The sequence below is a fragment of the Bubalus kerabau genome, chromosome 10 (assembly GCF_029407905.1).
Source record: "Bubalus kerabau isolate K-KA32 ecotype Philippines breed swamp buffalo chromosome 10, PCC_UOA_SB_1v2, whole genome shotgun sequence".
NCBI lineage: Eukaryota > Metazoa > Chordata > Mammalia > Artiodactyla > Bovidae > Bubalus > Bubalus kerabau.
In genome coordinates this window covers 54,848,145-54,870,455 of record NC_073633.1, presented here as the reverse complement: position 1 = coordinate 54,870,455, position 22,311 = coordinate 54,848,145, and the positions used below count along the sequence as shown (strand labels likewise).

General features: G+C 41.3%; 1 long non-coding RNA gene across 48 annotated transcripts in view; it reads right to left on the bottom strand.

The window, feature by feature from the left end:
* The window catches only part of LOC129621379 (uncharacterized), a 454,544-nt gene that overhangs the window by 388,581 nt on the left and 43,652 nt on the right, over positions 1-22,311 (bottom strand). For 45 of the 48 annotated variants that reach the window (XR_008699268.1, XR_008699267.1, XR_008699277.1 and 42 more), the window contains one exon: positions 18,160-18,219. The exons of 1 other annotated variant lie outside the window; for it this stretch is intronic. This is a non-coding gene — a long non-coding RNA (uncharacterized LOC129621379). Of the gene's footprint in view, positions 1-6,595; positions 6,955-18,159; positions 18,220-22,311 lie in introns of those variants that run through there. 2 more of the 48 variants (XR_008699300.1, XR_008699312.1) reach the window with 2 other exon arrangements.

Genomic DNA, 22,311 nt, shown 5'->3' with positions numbered 1-22,311 from the left:
CCAGACTCCCACACTGGCAGTACTCTAAGTGCCCTGGAACCCCTAACGACAATACCTATGTATTGGTGCCTCACCGACCATGTAGGAGGGGAGTAACTTGCAACCCCTTTACCCCCCACCAGACCCTCCTCTGCACTACTTACCAACTCCGCTCCCTCCAAGCAAGGAGGAGTTACTGCTCTGGTCAGATTTTTTTTTTTTTTCTGGTCAGATTTAGACATCTGACAGGCCACTGACAAGACAGGGTGGTCCTTAGCAGCCTGACTGACCTCTTTACCCCCTTCCCCCAGTCACCTGGCTCTCAGGTATGGCCTGCATCTCTCCACCTCCTCTGAGATAGGAGTACAACTGGGATGACAGACCTGATCACTTTCTACTCTGTTCCCACAGGCTCAACGGAATACCCGGTTTCAATGCTCATCTTAGCGATAAGATAGGTTTGAATGGAATAGGATATATCTTTTGACCTTAAGCACAAGTCACCTTTCTCTTTCTAACTTTTATCAGAGAACCCTCGCAAAACCCCATCCCCTTAAATCCTAAAAACTTGCCAACTGGTTTCATTTATGTTAGTCTAATTTTCCCAAAGAGAATATAATCTCCCTGAAAATGTGGCTGATTTCTGGATTCTTCCTGTACTTTTTTTTCTTTCATAGTGCCCAGCACTAAATATTTATTCACTGAGGCCATTTAACCTTCACTTAGTATAGATATATTTATTTTTATCTTAAGCCTCTGATCTTTTTTCACTAGCCCAAATCAATCATCATAGTTGGGTTCTTGGTGCCAATGCAATTATAACGCAAATTCAACTTGAAGTGGAATTGTGGGACAGGACTAATTACAAGGTGATCCTTGAAGTGACCCAAAGTATAGTTATACTAAGAGTTCCTAACAAAAATTAACAAAAATTTTTAAATTCTTACAGAAAAGGCACAGCTCCCCTAAAATTCATTTGAACATTCTAATTTGAAAAACATTGATGACTACACAGAATAAATCAGAGATGATGAATAGATGCCAATAACAGATAAAGAGGTATCAGATATCCACACCCTCAAAGTACACATATTACTTGAACTTCAAGGACCAAAGTGAATTAATATTCATGAGGAAGAAAGAGACAGCCAGTTTAGGGAGAGAACTACCTAGGGCAACAAAGGACACCCAGGGAGGAAGGGGGTGTGGGATGAGTTGGGACATAGGAATTGACATATATACAGTATTGATACTGTGCATAACATAGACAACTAATGAGAACCTACTGTATAGCTCAGGGAACACTACTCAGTGCTCTGTGGGGACCTGAATGAGAAGGAAATCCAGAAAAGAGAGGACATGTGCAAATGTAGAGCTGATTCACTTTGCTGTACAGTAGAAATTAACACAACATTGTAAAGCAATCATACTCCAATGAAAATTAATAAAAACTAAAAAGGATATCGATAAATACAAAAAGCTATGACAAATCTAGACAGCATATTGAAAAGCAGATACATTACTTTGCTGACAAAGGTCCATCTAGTCAAAGCTATGGATTTTCCAGTAGTCACGTATGGATGTGAAAGTTGGACCATAAAGAAGGCTGAGTGTCAAAGAATTGATGCTTTTGAACTGTGGTGCTGGAGAATATTCTTGAGAGTCCCCTGGACTGCAAGGAGATCAAACCAGTCAATCCTGAAGGAAATCAGTCCTAAATATTCATTGGAAGAACTGATGCTGGAGCTGAAGCCCCAATACTTTGGCCACCTGATGCAAAGATCTGACTCATTAGAAATGACCCTGATGCTGGGAAAGATTAAAGGCAGGAGGAGAAGGAGACGACAGAGGGCAAGATGGTTGGATGGCATCACCAACTCAATGGACATGAGTTTGAGCAAGCTCCAGGAGATGGTGAAGGACAGGGAAGCCTGGTGTGCTGCAGTCCATGGGGTTGAAAAGAGTCGGACACAACTCAGCAACAAACAACAAAATACAAAAAAAAAACAAAAACAAAAAACAAAGGAGACCCAAGTCAGATCTCCTGCCATGGTTTCCTGAAGTTTCCCGATTCTTGGCTGGGTCACGAGCCTGACACAGCTGGGTGTGTGGTCAGGGAGCAGGCTCTGCAGTGACACTGCCCATATTCCAGTCCCAGTTCCACACCACCAGCTGTGGCTTGGGAAACTTGCTGGACTTCTTCAGCCTCCCTCTCCCCATCTGTAGTACTGGGATTACAATGGCTTACTTACGTACGGGACACACAGCATGCAGCTAATTATCCTGGGGCCTTGACTCTTATTAACTTTCCAGAGCCATTCTTCAGACCTCCCTATCAACAGAGAAGAGGACTCCTCCTCTGGCTTAGGCTAACCCTTCCATCTTGGCCTGGGACTCCACCATCCTTCCCCCACTTTGCAGAGGCACTCAGCTGGTTACCTCTTCCCTGTCTGCTACACACATCCATTCAGCATCCCAGTGCCCTCTTTCACCTTAAAATCTCCTCCATCAACATGATATCCCTCTGCAAATACTTTCCTATATCTATCTTGTTCTTCAGAGAAACTAGTAGAAAAAGTGGTAGGGTAATTTTTTTCAAAGGCCAATTCATAACAGCGTTATAAACGCTACACCTATCCTCTGTTCATTTCTCCACTCTGGCAGCCTCGAGACTGACCCGCACTCCACTGAAATTGCTCTCCACAGGCTGGCAGCGCTTCCCAGATGCCAGATCCAATGGCCATGTGTCACTGACAGTTACATACTGGACAGCAACATTAGACTACACTGAGCCCTCTCTCCTGATGTTCCGTTCCCTAGGGTTTCATGATACCACAGTCTCCTTATTTTCTTCCCACCTCCTTAATCACTTTTTCTCTACTTGTCCCCTAAACACTGATATTTTCAGGGCTCAAAATTTGACTTTCTTCTCATCTGTCTGCTTACATGCCGATTTCATTGCCTTCCTGGATGAGTTTATGATTCCAAAATTTACAGCTCCAGCCCTGGTTTCTCTCTTATATTCCAGTTTGCCACTTAGCCAAATGCCTGTGTATCTTCACTTGAATGTCCTACAAACATCTGAAATTCCACGTACGTGAAACTAAACACCTACATTTCCTTCCGAAATCTACTACTACTCTTGTCTTTCCTACGCCCATATCTGACAAATCAAAAATGTACTTTTGCATTTGGAAATGTGAGTTTTTTGAACCTCAAGCACACACATGTATATACACACATCAAAATTTTAGCAGGATTACTCCAAAGTGTTCGGAGTGTTTTTAAAGGGCCTAGAAAAGGAAGGAATCCTATCCCCTTCCTCTACCTGAAAGCAGACTCAGTTCCTTTTCAATGAGATTTACCTTTTTATCTTTAACACTCATCCCCGGATATCATCTCTTCCAAGAAGGCTTCCCTGAGCCCCTGAGAGCACGATACACAGCTCTCCTCCATGACCCCCTATTTCGACCTTTGCACTGTTGAATATCTTAGTAACTTACATCATCGCCACCAGTTAACAGAGCTTTCTCCCTCACCAGGATCTGGGCTACTGTTTTATTAATATTTATCTTTGTAATCCCAGTGCCTGACATAAACAAGCGCTCAATGACATTGGCAGAATGACTGCACGGCAAATGCTAAAAAGCTGGATGAGGCAGGAAGAGTCCATGATTGAAATTAGAGGCTGAGCATTTTACTTCAGATGCTGTGACTCCCTATGTGACCTTGGAAAGTCTTCTTACTTCCAAGCCTGGGTTTTTACGTCTTTTAAGGAAACTGGAACAACAACAGTACCACCTTCCTCATAGGGTTACTGAGACAATTAAATGAGATGAAGTCCATAGCATTTCCTAGCAGGTTCTGTAATATTTTGGGGAATCTATTGGGTCGGTGAATAGAAGGCAACAGAGCAGGGGAGATGGAAAGAAGACAGAGGATATTAACAAAGTTCTATTTGGCTTCCCTGGTGGCTCAGACGGTAAAGCATCTGCCTGCAATGTGGGAGACCCGGGTTCAATTTCTGGGTTGAGAAGATCCCCTGGAGAGGGAAATGGCAATCCATTCCAGCACTCTTGCCTGGAAAATCCCATGGAGGGAGGAACCTGATAGGCTACACTCCATGGGGTTGCAAAGAGTCCGACATGACTGAGTGACTTCACTCACTCATGTGATATAAACTCCAGTTCCCTAACTCCTCCATTTTGAAAATGAAAAGCATGTCAGGATAACAAAGATAATCCAAAGGATCATTGGCTAACAATGTGATCAGGGATTAATGGGGTTTAGGTTGGAGGAGGCATTGAATAGATAGGAATGGAATACTGGTGGCTTTGTGGTGCTTGAGCTTTCTCAGGAGGTGAGGAGAAGGGCCAAAGACCTGGAGCACTAGAATATGTTTTCTCCCCGAAAAAAGATCACAGTGCTATACCTAACCCAAATGGAATTAAAACGGTTAAAGTCACAAAGCAGCTCAGCATTCATTAGGGATTCGGGCACAGGCGATGCTCAAGCACTAATATTAACTATGGTTCTTAGCCTTTGGAGTTGGTGAGATGAACCCAGCTTCCTGCAGACCAAACACTTATGCTAATTGAGGAGAAACTTTCTGAAAAAAAAAAAAAAAAGGCAGCCAAATCTAAGAGACCTGTCAATGCCAGGGTCATCAGTGAAGTGATAACCAGCAAAGAGCTGAAATCAAAGGCTGCATCTGCCTCCCCGTGCACATTCTGTTCAGTGGGAGCCCACGGTGGTCACAGCTCCTTTAACAATATTTATAATGAAGGAACGACGTTGGAGATGTCAACCTTGATTATTCATAAAGCTTCCTCCTGCTCAGATCCACCCCGGGGCTAACAGTAAAAGTACCTGATTCCCAATTCTCAAACACAAAAGCATACAGAGCTTGAAAGAGGAGCTGACTAATAAAGTTTGCATATCCCTAAGAAAAAGAGCATACAAGGAAGAAGAAAAGGAATGGCAAGATTAAACAAAAACAGTAAGCTTGGATGGGAAATGATAAAAATTTTAAAAGGCAAGAACTTAAATCTATTTTCCTCTTTTTTTCCTAACGTCCTTGTTCATTTACATTTCAGTATAAGCCATTCGGAGGAAACAGCTGTTTCATCTCCCGACTAGAACGCTGAGGTGCTTTGAACACTTGCTGTGGGAGCATAATGTTGCTAAACTCTATTCTGGAGAGGAGTCTAGTGGCTTTAAACTGTGAGGAGAGGCAGAGAGAGGCCTTCCTCTCTGGTTCCATTAGACAAGGAGGCCTCAGAGCAGAGGCTTTGAGGACTCACTGAGGTGGTCTATGTAGGGTGAAGAGTCCCAGGCCAGCTCTGGAGTTTACACCCACCTTCTCCAGCCCCCTAGAGCTCTACGACCTAGTTACTTCTTTCTCAGTTTCCTCATTTGTAAGATGGGAAGAATAATACCACCTCCTCCTAGGGCTGCTGAGAATATTTAATAAATGAGGAAAATAAAACCCAGAGCTGGGATGATGAAAAAGTTAAAGCGTTAGTCTCTCAATTGTGTCTGACTCTTCGCGACCCCATGGACTGTAGTCCCCCAGACTCCTCTGTCCATAGAATTCTCCAGGAAAGAATATTGGAGTGGGTAGCCATTCCCCTTCTCCAGGGGATCCTCCCAACCCAGTGATTGGACCTGGGTCTCCTGCACTGCAGACAGATTCTTTACTGTCTGAGTCACCAGGGAAGCTGGGATGATAGTCAGCACTTAATGCCACTTGGGCTTCACTTGTAGCTTAGTCGGTAAAGAATCTACCTGCAGTTCCAGAGACCCAGGTTCTATCCCTAGTTGGGAAGATCCCCTGGAGAAGGAAATGGCAACCCATTCCAGTATCCTTGCCTGGAAAATCTCATGGACAGAGGAGCCTGGTGGGTGCAGTCCATGGTGTCGCAAAGAGTTGGGCACAACTGAGCGACTAACACTTATTAATGCCACTTACTTGCTGTTGTTATCAATCCCGAGAAGTCTGGTCAAGTAGAAATTGAATTATTCGCTTTTGGAGTTGATTTTAATAGAGCTATGGTTTGAGCTTATGGTAATAACATGCTGACTGTCAAATATCCTAACTCTTCTCTCCTGGGCACACACTGGATCAGATTCCTGGTTCCCTATGGTTGGATAGGGTTGTGTGACTAGTTCTGACAAATAATTGTGAGAAGAAATACCATGTATCACTTTTAAGCTAGAGCTTTAATCGGCAGTGTAAAACCTGCCAGAACTCTCTTGCTGTTGCCATGATACCTGCAAATGTTCAAAATTATGGACCATTCCATCAACCTGTTCCAGGTTTATAAATCTCTTGAATTTTAGCTGATTTAATATCTTTTCTCATTTTTGGAAACCCTTGCTGCTGCTGCTGCTAAGTCACTTCAGTCGTGTCCGACTCTGTGTGACCCCATAGACGGCAGCCCACCAGGTTAGTAGCTATTCAAATATTGGTTCTGCCTCATTATCTCTATTGCATGTGACCACAAAAGACATGTACAGGGTGTTCTTGCAGCAAATGTTCACAATAGTTAAAAATGAGAAGCAACATCAAAATTCATCAATAAGAGGATCACTAAAGTGAATTATATTCCTTCAGTGAAATATTACATAGTAGTTAAAATGTGAACCAACAATATACAAATAAATACGTACAATTCACAAAAATCTCATAAGAATAAAGTATTTTTTAACATATAAAAATGCTACCTATATTTAGAGGCACATAAAAATGTAGTTAAAAGTATAAAAGTATGCACGCGTGTATGCTCAACTGCTTCAGTTGTGTCCAACTCTTTGTGACCCTATGGACTGTGGACTCTGGGCTCCACTGTCCATGGGATTCTCCACATAAGAATATTGGAGTGGCTTGCCATGCCCTCCTCCAGGGGATCGTCCTGACCCAGGGATCGAATCCACAGCACCTGCATTGTAGGCAGATTCTTTACTGCTGAGCCACTGGGGAAGCCAATATAAAAGTATACATGAGAATTATAAATATAAAATCAGAATAGAGGTGGCTTCTGAAGGAAAAAAAAAGTATTACAATCTGAGGTTGAGTATTAACTCTAAATATAACATCTTATTACTTTAAAAAGAAAAATATGAAGCATATATCACAAAAAGATTATTATAACTGTGTATGTTTGAAATTTTTCAAAATTTTTAAACAAACATGACTAAATGAACATATAAAGATACATGCCAAGGCATGTTCTGCTAAATAACAGAGTCATTCCTGAACACATTCAAAAGGTACTTATTATGTCGGTCCATCTCTACAGAGATCCAAAACTACAGTAGGTTAGACAAGTCATAAGTTTCTCTTCTGTGATCACAGTCTAGGAGCTGGTCGTCCAGGACTGGCCCCACAGTTCTGGCATCTTCAACCCCATGTTTCCATAACAAGATAGATCGATGCTCCACCATCTCCATCACATGTACAGAAGAGCCAATGGGAGAGCAAGAAAATGTCAAGGAGACTACACTTCATTCCTTTTAAGGTTATAACATGAAATTGCCACACATAGCTCCTTCTCATATCATATTTGTGACAACTTTACTGCATGGCCACATCTTGTAAGGGAATGTGACAAAAGTACTTACTCTCTGGCTGGGAAACCACACAACCAGCTAAACTTTGCAGTTCTGTTGGGTTGGCCAAAAAGCTCGTTTGGATTCATCCATCACATGTTACAGAAATATCCAAAAGGACTTTTTGGCCAACTCCAATACTACTAAAGGAAGAATTAAAGAATGGATACAGCTGAACCACTAGCCACCTCTGCCATAGGATAGATCAGGCGGAACTATGACAGAGGTACAGCAGGAACATTTACAAAGGGGAAACTTGTCCTTCTGACTTTATCTTGGGATCCAACCTCACAAATAGTCCCTGCTCATCTTTCATTTCCAGAGGTGCCTAGCTCTAGTCTTACTCAGCTGTCCTGCATCCCATAAGCACCTTCCAAGAGCAAGACACTCTATGAGGTGCTATAAGTTCAAAGATGGAATGACATGGACCCTGCCTTCACCTATGGTCAGCACTAAAATGGTAGTATCGGTTTAATCTGAGCTTTGGGGTGGATCTATGAGCCAGCCAAAAGAGCCTCTGAAGACTTCTCTGTAAAGTCTCTCCAGGCTTTACGGAGCATGTGGTCCTGGAATCGAGGCTTGCAGTTTGCGAAGGAAGCTCTCAGGGAGATAAGGTTCTGACCAGAGAGAATAAAATATGCAAAGAGAAGGGGAAGCATAACATGTACAAGAAAACAAAGATGTTCAGTGTGATGTAAATTAATAACACAGTGAGCCAAAAAGGAAGCTGGTAGCTTGCGTGAGGTCAGATCATGGGCAGTCATTCACATGGAGGCATTTGGATTTTATCCTGCATATACAGAGGTAGCCAGTAACAAATTGTGAACCAAGGAAGCGACAATGTTATAATAGGTGTGTTAGATCACTCTGAAAATAATGTGGAAGATGGATCAGGAGGTAAAGAGAACTATTAATAGGAAAAAAAGGCAGGGGTCAACAGTTTGGGGGATGGGGAAAGATGAGTTCAAATTGCACCTCATTTGCTTTGAGGTCCCCAAAGGACAACCAGTTTGAGATGGCTGGTAAATATGGTGTTAGATACACATGAAGCTCTGGAGAGTTCTGGTTTCCACAGCCTGTTACTCCTTGAGTTTGCAGTTTCTCGGACAGATAAGACACTTTTCAGCCTCAGCACTCATTTCTGCTTCTCATTTCACAGGCTGGTCTGCCATTCCATGGCAGTCGAAAACTCGTGTCCCCAGCCAGTTCCCCTACTACCCAGTGAACTGGTCCCCATTATACTGTACTGTCCCCATTATATTGTGCTGGCGGCACAGGCTGGAAATTCAAATCTAGCTGAATATCTTACTAACGGAGTAATGTCAGCCTGAAGGGGCACCTCTGGGGTGAGCACCCGGCTTTCATTTGTCCCTGTCATGTTGAGCAGCTTTATCAGACAAGATGAAGGCAGACAAAGCATCATCAACCCATTTCCAATGACACCAAGACATTACAGGCAAATTTGTGGATGTCAGGTGGACAGTTCAGAGAAAACTAAATATGCTAAAATCAACAAGATAAAATAGAATGGGGAAACATGGAAAGCTTGTCAAATAAATGAATTGCAAAAGTAAACTTGTGGGGAAATCCTGCTAAAGGTGTTTGCTACCCAGAATATTTAAGTCTTCTAAAGGATGCTGGAAAATGTTATCCAGAGCATAGCAACCACCATTTCTCAGGGCTCAATCAGCAAAACAAACCTGAATCTATTTTCCAGGGAGATGGTTTCCACTTTAAATAAAATAGGTGACCAATGATCTCTGTTAATCACTGTTCTATTCTACAAGTATTCCCATTCACTCACTCTAGATCTCTGGACACACAGCTTCATTTCTCTATAAATATCTTTCTAGAAATGTTATTTCATAGTTACCTGTTCATCTATGTATTTTTATAAGTACTAATCAAGACTTGAGACAGCTTCCAGTCTGTCATCTGACCAAGCTTATCCGTATTAGATAGCCCCTTGACTAATGTTCACAAAGTCCACTGTACTTCTCTCTCAAACTTTCATCGCCATTGTAGTTCATTATGTCAACAAGTTTCAATGTTTGTAAGCTTCATGACTGATTCATTAGTCTGTCTCCAGTGCCTCATGCAGAACTGGCCCGTAGTAGGCACAGAATAAATATGTATAGAAAGAGTGAATAAATAAAAGAAAAAGTAAACGACTGACACCCAACAAGATTCATAACCTGACCCCCCTACACTGTGAGTGGTAATGTAAATTGGTACAGCTACTATGGAGAACAGTTTGGAGCTTCCTCAAAAATCTAAAACTTGAGTTACCACATGATTCTGCAATCCCACTGTGGGGCATGTATGTGGATAAAACTAATTTGAAAAGATATATGCACCCCCAACATTCATAGCAACACTATTTACAACAGCCAAGACATGGAAGCAACCTAAACATCTATCTATAGAAGAATTTATGGTAGGGACTTCCCTGGAAGTCCAGTGGTTAAGACTCTGTGGTTCCACTGAAGGGGGTGTGGGTTAGATCTCTGGTCAGGGAACTAATATCCTGTATGTGCTGAGGTGCAGCCAAAGAATAAATAAAATAAAAAATAAAAAAGATACAGTAAATATATGCAATGGAATATTACTCAGCTGCAAAAAAAGAATGAAATAATGCCCTTTCCAGCAACATGGATGGACCTAGAGATTGTCATACAAGTGAAGTGAAGTCAGAAGAAAGTGAAGTCAGAGTTGTGAAGTCAGCGAAAGACAAATATCATATGATACCTCTTATATGCAGAATCTAAAAAAAATATATACAAATGAACTTATTTATAAACAGAAATAGAGTCACAGATATAGAAAACATCTACAAAGAGGAAAGGTGGGGAAAAGGGATAAATTGGGAGTTTGAAACTGACAGATATACATTACTATATTTAAAATAACCAACAAGGACCTACTGTATAGCAGAGGTAACTCTATTCAATATTCTGTAATAATATAAATGGGAAAATAATTTGAAAAGAACAGATACATGTATATGTATAACAATCATTTTGCTGTACATCTGAAACTAACACAATGTAAATCAACTACAGTCCAATATAAAATAAATCTGAAAAGTTATCATTACCAAAGGGGAAACGGGGTGAGGAAAGATAAATTAGGAGTTTGGGATTAACACATACACACTACTATATATAAAATATAGATTGCCAACAAGGACCTAGTATATAGCACAGGGGACTATACTCAATATCTTGTAATTACCAATAATGGAGATCAATCTGAGGGACTTCTCTGGTGGTCCAGTGGCTAAGACTCTGCATTCCCAAAGCAGGGGGCCTAGGTTTGATTCCCAGTCAGGGAACTAGAACCTGCATGCCTCAACTAGGACCCAATGCAGTCAATTAAATAAATATTTTTTAAAAAGAACCTGAAAAAGAATAAATATATACATACACAGATATATTCAATTTGTGGTATACCTGAAATCAATACAACACTGTAAAACAACTATACATCAATAAAATTTTTTTAAAGATTCATAATCTATATTAGTAACACAAGATAATGTCAAAGCTCTTTTTTGTGCAACTATTTCATGATGGGAGAATAAATTCTTTTAATCACTTTTTTTTTTTTTTTTTTTACTAACTGTTCATCATTACTCATGTCCATCTTGTCAGCTGTTTCTACTTAAATAAACTACTTCTAGACACCAGCAACAGAGGACTTGTCTGAGAGAGAAAAGTAGCAAAGGATATATAATATTGTCACCTGCTCTCCGGCACTATAAATTCTGCTTGTATAAAGTAGATGCTCCAGAAGAGAAAGACAGTCAGTCTCTCCTTTGCTCACATTCATGTTCATTTTTTAGCTAGAAAAAAATCATTGTTAAAATTCCAAGCAAAAGGCCTTATGCATAAGGCATGAATAAAAGACTATTTGCTATATAAGAGCTGATTTGGCTATGAACAGGAGAAAGGTGGAAAGAGAGAGAGAGTCCGGAGGTAATTCAAAGAATGCGACAGAATGTAAGTGAAGCTAATCGCGTCAATTCTCTTTGAACAGCTCCTGCCCTTTTTTATTACAGATTCCATGTGCAGCTGGTGACGTGGCTCTGCTCCACACTCAACTTATAGCCATCAAAAATTCTCTCTGCGGAACTTCCATGGAGGATTCCGTCTGGTGTAAGTGAGACACATTTCATTTTTACAGTGGCCTAATTAAGGTGTTCCAGTCCACATTGGTTCCATAAACTGTACCATAAAAAGCTGCTATTTACAAATTTTGCAAGCAAGCAATGGATTCCACTACCCTACGAGGAGCAAAATTCCATTTAAAAATTGCCATCGTGGAAGAGCACTGGACAGGTTGTCAGCAACCCACTTCATTCGGTAAAGACCAACCCAGATTCCTGCCTGCCTAGATACTGAAACTTTTCCACCAGGTAGCTCAAATTGTTAATTTTAAAATGCCCAAATTTTAGCTATCCTCACCTCTATTCCAAAGACCCAAGAAGTAGTTTCAGAAGATGACCAGTTCCTCCCATACCAACAGACACAGGAAGTAAGGGAGCCATTTTTCACCCTCAAAAGGATTAGCTCATTAACTGAGGATCCAAAGCTCCAGGTAACATCCAACCTCAAGTAAGTAGCCCCAGCCACTGCCACTCCTGGTGACATAAAGTGACATTTCACAAAGTGTTTTACTGCTTAATGTTTTATTCCTTTAAGCATCTGGAGGTTATGATCACCCTTTAAAGTGAAAGTCAAGTCTCTCAGTCGTGTCCAACTCTTTGCAACCCTATGGACTGTAGCCTGCCAAACTCCTCCATCCATGGGATGATCACCTTATACCATAGTTTTATTTTAATTCATTTCACAGTTGGGTCATCCTCATTTTTAATATGTGGAAAAACAGACCTTTAAATATAGGTTTCATAAACAAACTTTTCATTCCAAAGCCTCTCCCTCTTTTTTTGTCTCAATTTCTTTGTACCAGAAAAGGTTGCTTGCTTGTTTTGTTAACTTGTGTTATCAAGTAGAAACAGTATTCCCAAGCAGACAGGCAGCAGGTAAAGCAGGTCAGTCTTCCGCCCCTTTTTATATGGTTCACGGGCTTCTCAAGCAAGAATACTAGGGTGGTTTGCCATTCTCTCCTCCAGGGGACCACATTTTGTCAGAACCCTGCACTGTGATCTGTCTCTCTTGGGTGGCCCTGCATGGCATGGCTCATAGCTTCATTGAGTTATGCAAGCCCCTTCACCATGACAAGGCAGTGATCCATGAAGGGGAAATACTGAAGGCAAAGGAGAAGAGGGCGGCAGAGGATGAGATGATTGAATAGCATCACCAACTCAAGTAGACATGAACCTGGGCAAACTCTGGGAGACAGTGAGGGACAAGGAAGCCTGCAGTCCATGGGTCGCAAAGAGCTGGACACAACTTAATAACTGAGTAACAACTTCTTCCCCTGTGTGAGTGCTATAGAGCAGAGGTATCTGCTTTACCATTAGGGCAGATTTGAATACCCACTCAGGACAGAAAAAGGATATGGGTCTCATTTTTCAATAAGTATGTGTCAGAAAGTAATCCAAAATTAGGCAACTGTGCAACCATTCTTGTGACCACTTAAAAATAAAGCACCATTCACAACCCAGAATGGGAGACTTTTTCTTTCCTAAAGAAACATATTATGTGAACATTTTAAATACCCTAACAAACATTCAGGCAGGCTTGCAGAAACTTTAGCCTACTCACTAAAACATTTGGGCTGTCATATATAAATTTCACGCCCCTTCAATGGAAATGACCATTCAGAAGGCAAAAAAAAAAAAAAAAGTTGAGGGTTACATTGGCCAAATTCTTTGGTTGCCAGCTTTAAAGTTTTTCCTTCCTGTGAAAGGCATTCATACATTTAAAGGACTCTGTCTACTGTCCCCCACCTCTTCTGTTTTGTCAACAGCAACAACCTAAGAAATAAAATGTATAAAGCACCACACAGCACATCCTCCAAACTCATTATTTTAACCATCTATCGATCATGCAGTGCTTCTTACCTACTGAAGATTTCAAATACTTCTTAACTATGGCTTCCATTCCATGCCTGCATGCTCAGTCTCTAAGTAGTGTCCAACTCTTTGTGACCCCATGGACTGTAGCTCGCCAGACTCCTCTGTTCCTGGGATTTCCCAGGCAAGAATACCAGAGTGGGTTGCCATTCCCTTCTCTAGGGAATCTTTTTCCAACCCAGGGATTGAACCTCTGTCTCCTGTGTTGGCAGGCAGATTTTTACCACTGAGCTACCTGCGAAGCCCCTCCAAACCACAACTGTACCTAAATCAAAGATAAGGTATATTGGAATTGAGAAGAAAGTAAGAAATTCAGATTCTTTTTTCCATCTCCAATGGCCAGGACACTTGAAGGATGTCCTTTTACATTTTTAATCCCAGTTCCCTAGAAGCAAAATGTGTAAGTATTCATAGCATAAAACAAAGGGAATCAAAAGAATAATTTCATGCCACAACTATTATTATGAGTGATAAAATGGCTAGTTAGAAGGCAATTCACACTTTAACCACTTTTGGAAACAGATGGTTCTAAATGTGACTAATTTTCCTCAACATTTAACAGCAACATCAGAAATTAAACATGTTACAGAAACCATTAAGGTTCGGTCCCACCCCTGTTTTTACCAGTGTTGTCTACTAGGGAAATCATAGGACATTAACGCATTTACATTAATTGAAGGAGGAAACGTGAAGAAAGACAAGAATTAGCTATTCACTGCATACTCCAAAGGGAAGGCTGGCTTCTTCTTTCCCATTTCAAACCAAACACTTGCTGGTTTCCCTTTTGGCCAAGAAAGTTGATGGATCAAATTCAGGTTTTAAAATAAATTCCCTTAGCTAGAATCCTGATGCATTCCCAGGAGCTATAGTATATTTCCACCTCAGAAGAATAAGAATATCCTACTTGTAAACATCTTTGTCTATCAAATAGTAAGAGGGCTTGAAGCAGCAATCCCAACTCTAATCCTGGTTTTGTCTGAACCTACAGCAAACAATCAAGGAAGAATGCAGATTTATTCACTCCTCCTAGTGGCTTCCCCGGTGGCTCAGATGATAAAGAATCTGCCTGCAATGCAGGAGACCCAAGTTTGATGCCTGGGTTGGGAAGATCCCCTGGCAAAGAGAATATTCTTGCCTGGAGAATTCCATGGACTGAGGAGCCTGGTGGGCTACAGTCTATGGGATCACAAAGACTCGGGCACAACTGAGTGACCAACACTTTCACTTTCACCTGGTGGTTTGCAAAGGCACTGTTTAAACTCCAAGCCTTGACATGCATTGGCTGTACTGACTTTTCTCAACTAGCCAACTTCAGTGAAAACTGTTTCCCCAAGCCCTCCGTGTTCATATATGACTTAGATGATATAAAAATGTGAAGTGTTTGTAAAGGCTTCTTCTGAAATCCTTCACTCTAAAGATGTGATCATCATTAGCATCTCCTGTCCTTCTTTTTCAAGGATGCACTTAAAACAATTTATGAAGAAATACAGATATGGATGTTGTGTTTGAATCTCAAAAGGTTAACCTCAAAATAAGCAGGGGGATGAGGTGTCACCTACCATTCCCAACAAAGGCAGAGGGACAGCAAAAGTCCTGAGACAGGTGAATGAGGGTGAGGAAGGAAACGGGGAGCCTGGTGAGCTCAAAGTCTTAGGATCCTTTAGTCTGAGAAGATGGAGAATGAAAAGAGGGATGACCAAGGGTGACCAAAGTCTTTAAAGTCATCAGGAAGAGAGAAAGCATGAACGAGAGCTTGTTCACACAACTAGAATAGACTTGGGGGGACTTCCATGGTGGTCCAGTGGTAAAGAATATGCCTTGCAATCCAGGGAACACGGGTTTGATCCCTGGTTAGGGAACTAGGATCCCATAGCTGCAGAGCAATCAAGCCCAAGCATCACAGCTACTGACCCTGCACCCACAGCTAGAGAGTTTATGCACCGCAGCTCCAGACGACACGCGGAAGAGGCCACAGCTGCAACTAGGCCCAACACAGCCACATAAATAAGAACTAGGGAAAGGCTGGGGGCCTGGAAAGAGGGGCGATTTTGACATTGCAAACAGAAGCATTTAGGATAAAACAGTGCTTTCCACGGTAAATTGATGTAAACAATTTCCTCCAGCCTCCTCCCTTTTGTAATGATTAAATGAACTAGTATCTGTAAAGCTCTAGAAGAGTATACATGTTAAGTGACCATGACTACTTATTATCAACATCATCATCATCAATTCCTTCTACCAAATTACAAGATCCTTAGAGACTGGGTTGTATCTCATTCCCATTTTAATTCCCGCACGGTGCCCTGCCCACACAGAACATGTGTCTGCTGGCCAACATTAAACAACCGGCTATGGGGTAAACTGATGTGGAGTGATGACCAGTTTCATGGTATAAATACCCCCATCAGGATGAAGTTCAAGCAACCAAGATGATGTCATTGAAAATGGTATTGGGAAGAGATACACATCATCCTTTCTTGGGGGCTGTAAAAGCTGCTCCAGTCCATGCCCGGATTCACTTAGTAAATAATTATGGAACTGGAAATGGGCCAAACCTTAAATGATTTTACACGATGGCCAGCAGAGAGCCAGGTACATGACTGTCAGGAGTAGAAGCATCTGTTCACCATCACCTGTACTCTCAGTAAAATTATCAGGTTTTTCTCCCAACCAAGAATTTGACCTCTTCATCACTCATTATGTCACTATATTCAAGGAATTCTACTTATAACTTTAGCAGAAAACCTTGTCATAACAGGATATATGGGAGCTGTATGTGCCCATAAACAAAAACTATATGCTATGGTATTTCCTGTCACCAATAAAATGTATACTATGGGTTAATAAACCAGGAACACCAAGTAATAAATGAAATGAATATGAGTCATTCAAGAGAAAAAAACCACAAAGCATTAGAACACTTAGTGAATTCTCAGTTAATACAATCTCTTCTTGTGAAGAAGCCTTCCTTCTACACAGACTCAAGGCCCTGTTGTCCTTGAATGGTCCACAACAACCCCTTCTTGATCTACTAATAGTCCAGTCCCACACTAGGTCCCTCCCAGGGCAGCTGCCTCAGCCACTTGGGCACGGGAGCAGGTCACCCTGGGGGTTCTGTCTCCCTGCCTTTCACTGACCTCTCTCTAACCTTTACTGAAGGTACTCAGAAGCAGAAATATACTTTGAACTGCTTTTCTGCTTAGCAAAATTAGTCTCTGAAATCTCTGCCTGAAATATGTTTTCTTTCCCTCCTCTTTTAAAATGAGGCCCAGCTTAAAGATTCTGAACTTAGCAGGAGACTACATTGGATCTCCTGCTAAGTGAATTGGTGGAGAGACTTCATTGATCACTGGTTGATCAATATGTCAGTCACGGAGCTGGGGATAAGATAAGGGTAGGATGCATGGATATTAAGACAAATATGATATGTTTTCTGACTTTAACAAGCTTGCCACCCAGTAGGAGAGCTAAACATACAAAACTCTAATATTTGATTTTAAGTAGATAATTTCAATATAATGTGATACAACAGGAAAACACATGGGCATTAGGTGCTGTAGGAACTAAAAGGAAGTCACTAAACACAGTCTGCGAGTTGGATGGAGTCACAGGAGGAGGCTTCCTATATAGATGAGCCTGACCCTGAGTTTTTGTTTGTTTTTTTTTTAACGCAGGATTTATCAAGGCAGCACTTATACGCAGTAAAAATTATATTTTTAGGTATACAATTTTATGAATTTTAACAAATGCACATGGGTACACAGCCATTAGACCGATCAAGAGATAGAATATTTCCATCCCCTTAAAATGTTCCCTTAAACTCTGTTGTGGTCAAACTCTTTCCTCCATGTTCAGCCACTGGCAATCCCTGATACGATTTCTATGCCTATAGTTCTGCCTTTTCCAGAATGTCCTCCAATAAAGGGAATCATAGAGTATGTAGCTCTTTGTGTCTAGCCTTTTTTATTCATCATAAATGCTTTTGAGACTTATCCATGTTGTTGTACACATCAGTAGTTTGTTCCTTTCTATCACTGAGTAATATTCCATTGTATGCAAGTCTCCCAGTTTGTTTATCCATACATCAGTTGAGAGCCTTTTGGACTGTTTTAATTTTGGGCAATTATAAATAATGCTGCTACAAACAAAAATAAAGTAAAATGAGCCCCAACTTTGGTTGCTTTCATCTGCGAGGAGGAACACTATTTTTGTTGTCATTTCTGTTTCAAACTGCTCCGTCTTTCTCGGTGTACCTCCCTCAGTCTCCACTTGACTTCTCTCCGTCTCTGAGTGACTGTGAATTTCTGCGTGTCTATTTAATCAGAGTGCTTCTTCGGCATGAGATGTAACTTACAATGAAAAGCTGCTCTCAGTTAATGCCTCACTAACTGAACTCTTTCCTTTCTTTAAGAAAAAGTCTTCATACTTCAGGCAGAAATCGTCATACTCTTCCAGCACGTCATGTATCTCTCACCTCCAGACATCTCTGAATGTTTTTCCCTCCCAGTCCCAGTTACAATGGTCCATACCTCTCTTCTCCTTAAAGAAGACACACAGCTTTTCCAGGTCCAATAAACAGATAACCAAGACTGCAAAAAAAAAAAAATCATCAACCTAACCAAGTACAATAAAATGTAACTGGGTTCAGATCCAGGCATCCATAAAGGACTATGTATTTGATTTCACTGAGTTTATTGTTCTAATACCAGGTGACATTCATCAGTGGATCAGTCTACAAATTATTAAATCTCATCAAAGAAGATTCCACACTCTTGCTTTCCTTGGCAGAAATAAATCCCTTGTTTAATATATGTGTGGAGACAAATTAATTCTTCTCCCTTTACATAATTCCTGCCAAAGAGAGCTCTATCATAACATATATCATGCAGATGCTTAAAAAATAGTGTCTTCTTTTTAATAGTCATTAAAAGGAGTTTTAAATTCATGAACTCTGGAGTCTGCACCCAAGTAGGAGGGATAATGGAACCAACTTATGAAGAGGGCTTGACAAAGGAGGCTTAAGGATTTACCAAAACATGTAATTTGGGAATCCCTGTTTAAGAAAACATAACATGGGCTTCCCTGGTGGTCCAGTGGTTAAGATCCACCTGGAAATGCAGGGGACATAGGTTCAATTCCTAGTTGGGGAAGATCCCACATGCTGCAGGGCAACTAAGCCTGTGTGCTGCAACTACTGAGCCCATGTGGCTAGAGCCCATGATCTGCAACGGGAGAGGCCAGCACAGTGAGAAGCCTGCACACCGCAACTACAGTGTAGCCCCAACTTGCTTCAACTAGAGAAAGCCTGAGTGTAGCAATCACCAACTCGACGGACGTGAGTTTGAGCAAGCTCTGGGAGCTGGTGACAGACAGGGAAGCCTGGAGTGCTGCAGTCCATGGCCGACTGAACAACTGAACTGAACTGAGTATAGCAATGAAGACCCAGGGCAGCCAAAATAAAAATAATAAATACATCTTTAAAAAACACAACAATAATGAATATCAAATTAGGTATAAAAGAAAATCTTTACTTAACATGGGTATGTGCAAAGTGAGGAGTCCTGAAAATTATATTTCATAAGCTTCATGGTAAACTACCTCCCACCTAGGTTTTCCTAAGAGTCCCTACCAGTGCTTTCTACACGTTAAACCCATTACAGAGGGATGCCTACTTAATCATCACCCCATTCTTCTGAGAAATGCACTATTTCTAGCTTTGCTGCAAACTGAAGAGACCAAGGTTTTAAAAGGTTCAGCAACTTGTCCAAGGTCACAGTGCCATAGAGGATAGAGTTAGCACCTACCTCCAGCACCCTATGGTTGGCCAGAACACAATGTGGCCTCCTAAGACTGAAAGATTATACAGAAGTCTTCTACATTTCTTAACATTAGTTTATTTTTTATTCCATCCTAACTTTCCCAAGGAAAAAAAGGCACAAACATAAGAGTGTTTAAAGTGCACATAAATCTGGACCTTGAAGTTGCACAGAAGCGACTCCATCATTAGGTCTTACGTTTTCATCCCCAATTGCTCCAATTCAATTCTCCCAAACACAATGAGCCCCTTCATCAGTCATGGCCAAATGGGTTTCGAGTGGATGAAAGTTATCGTTGCTGGTTGTGGGGTTCTCCAAATCACTAAATTCAGATCATTTCGAATGTCAAACTGGCACTTAACAGGCAACAGCTGAGAATCTGACTTGATTTTATTTTGGAGTAAAATCCTTTCCGAGCTAAGGTATTATACGATAATTCCTCACATTACCTAGAAGTGTCATCAAATAGAAAATAAAGATATTCTTCACCTCCTTAAGTAATTCAGAAACATTGGAGATGATCCTTCTAATGCGGAAAGCTCAGGAATAAAGTTGCTCACTTTCAATGGGAGCATTAACTTCCTTAGGACCCAGAAGCTATCGGGTGCAGTGAAATAGGTAATTTAACAAATGGACCCTAAGAGGCAGAAAGAGCTAAGTATCTAATGTATCCACCACCAAATGTCATTTAAAACTGAAATGAAAGCCACAAAGACCTGTGCAAGCATGAATTAAGCTAATCAAGAGGGTTTACCAAACATACTGAACTTCACACACAACATACACATACACACAGAGCCTTGCTATAGCAACAGTACTGCTGTGTTCCAACCAAAAAGAGAGAGCTTTACATAGATTTGTCAATGCCATCCCTATTTTCAAAGCAATTTAAGAACAGTTTACTTGCTTAACAATTAAAAACCATTTGCTGTCAGTATGCATGGGTGCTCAGTTGTGTTCGACTCTTTGGAACCTCATGGACAGTAGGCCACCAGGCTCCTCTGTCTATGGGATTTTCCAGGCCAGAATACTGGAGTGGGTACCCATTTCCTTCTCCAGGAGGTCTTCCCAACCCAGGGAATCAACTCGTGTCTCCTGTATCTACTGCATTAACAAGTAGATTCTTTACTACTGAACCACCTGGGAAGCCCTTTGCTATCAGTAATGAGGGGAAAGAAAAGGGAGAAAAGCACTGTGTTCCTAAATTCTGGCTGGCATACTAAGAAAAATTATCCAGATGAACTGAATGGCCTACTGCTTCTGCCATCTCTTTTCTGTAACACACTCTGGTCTAAAGATGTGCCCCCTATAACAGTGTGGGGCACCAAGGACAAGTATGAAAGGACTAAACAAGCAGGAACCTAAAGTCAGGATCCTGTAAGCTTGTTTGAACTGAAGGGGCCCAAATGCAGCATAATCTCAGAGTCACATCACTCGCCAAGGAGTTGAATTGTGGTGTTGGAGAAGACTCTTGAGAGTCCCTTGGACTGCAAGGAGATCCAACCAGTCCATTCTGAAGGAGATCAGCCCTGGGCTTTCTTTGGAAGGAATGATGCTGAAGCTGAAACTCCAGTACTTTGGCCACCTCATGTGAAGAGTTGACTGATTGGAAAAGACTCTGATGCTGGGAGGGATTAGGGGCAAGAGGAGAAGGGGACGACAGAGGATGAGATGGCTGGATGGCATCACTGACTCGATGGACATGAGTCTAAGTGAACTCCAGGAGTTGGTGATGGACAGGGAGGCCTGGCGTGCTGTGGTTCATGGGGTTGCAAAGAGTCGGACATGACTGAGCGACCAATATGATCTGATCTGGAGCTATTTTGAGCCTCATACAAAGTTAAAGTTATTATTTTTTCAAGAATCCAAAAGATCTCCTTGGAGGTCACTTAAACACTCTGAGCATCACTTTTTTCTTTTTTTCTTTCAAATATTTATTGAACAACATGTGCCAGGCACTGAGGTAGGAGCTCTACGTAGATAGTCATTCATCTATGATTATCTTGTTCATTCTTTTGACCCCAGGACATAGCATGGTACCAGGCATACAGCAGATGGCTCAAAAATAGCATCATCATCATTATCACTGTTGTTAATGGTGGAGGCATTCAAAGGTGACATAGAGGTCAACATTTTTCAGAGGTGCACTCCTATCAGGCTCATGGAAGCTCTAAGTCCTGAGAGAGAGAGAGAGAGAGAGAGAGAGAGAGAGAGTTTGTGTGTGTGGCTAAAGTAAGTTGTTACTGGTTAGAAAAAAATGATTCTTGTGTTCATCATCAGAAATCTACAGTACTACTTTCTAAGGAAGGCCTGTGTATTACACACTAATGGCTTCTAAGTCAAATTACAAAAGGAGATTTAATTAAGAATATGACAATTTTACCATGGCCATCTCTGAGTGACCCTCCACGCCATGCTCTGCTTTAGACGATTTATATTCATCCACTCACTTAAATCTCATCACTTCCTCTTGTGGTAGTATTGGCTCCATGCCCCACTTTATAGGTAGAGACGCTAAACAGACTACTAGGAAACCAGGGAAAATGAGCAGGGGGATCAGGCCATATGTTCAGGAAGAAGCCCTTCTGCAAGTAAGGCAGAAATCTAGGCAAAATCCTGAGAGAGTCCCTGGGGTGAGGAGGTAGAGAATTTGGTGAGCTAAAAATCAGTGAGCTCTTTAGCTTAGGAAGAAAGAATGAAAGGGGGAATGATCAAAGGCTATAAAATCATGAAGAGTAAGGAGACCATAAACATGGGTTTGTTCACAAGATGAAAGACTGGAGATGGAAAATATGAGAAGTGAAGACAGATAATGGATTGGATGTAATCACCTAAGAGAAAATCACTAAAGAGAAAAAGATGAAG